The sequence below is a fragment of the Aphanomyces astaci genome (assembly GCF_000520075.1).
Source record: "Aphanomyces astaci strain APO3 unplaced genomic scaffold supercont1.499, whole genome shotgun sequence".
In the NCBI taxonomy this organism is placed as follows: Eukaryota; Oomycota; class Saprolegniomycetes; order Saprolegniales; family Verrucalvaceae; genus Aphanomyces; species Aphanomyces astaci.
The window spans coordinates 1-875 of NW_009798762.1; positions in this window are offsets into that span (position 1 = coordinate 1).

An 875-nucleotide genomic window follows, 5' to 3' on the forward strand; every position below is an offset into this window, starting at 1 on the left:
TGGCCCTCACATGCCGAGGAAGGTCGTGTAGATGGGCACATTCATCTAATCCGAGGAACGTGAAGCATGTAGACGAGTTGAGGGACATTGTCAAACAACCATCAAACGTGAAGGCGCCCGGAAGTGTCGTTGGCGGTACATGCGTACTTGGTGTAGGCCGTAGAAGGCTGCCATGGTTCACATCCCGTCCGTATGCACCACCAACCTCGGGTAACCCCCACCCCAAATGGCTATCCCTATGTCCCACACCTTGTCGACATGCATCTCCACATTTCATCTTTAAACTCGGGGCCAACCATGCAAACCTTTATATCGATTGTGTCACGTCCAGTATGAATTCTGTTGTTCGTATATCGTTTTGCACTACAGTACCACAGGTACCTTGTACACTGTACTATTATTAATAATACTACTAGTTACCTGGTATTGTCAAGTCGAATCGAAATTATTAGCAACACCAAATTGGCAGACAATCGATCGACCAATCAAAACCCAGAACACTCAAAAAGTAGCCAATTAAATCCACTCTTCGACCAATTCAACATCGAATTAGTGCTGAAATGGTGGGTTTTCTGGTGTAACCGGATGCGCATGTGTTTTGTTTGATCATACCGGTACCATCCATGGCGACAGCCTGGGATGGCGAGGTGAATCGCATTAGAGTCTCATGAGTATGTCATTTGTGGTAGAAGGACGTCGCTCTGAACACGGTGTCCTCACATACTCTCGAAGGACCTCACTACTTTGTCCCGGCATGAGAATGACGTGAAGTCTTTCGTCGACCTCGCGGGCGAAACCCCGAAACCAGATTATCTGTACAATGATGCTGCAAATGATGGTAACGCTTCATTGGTGCTGGGCGAGAATCCAACTAG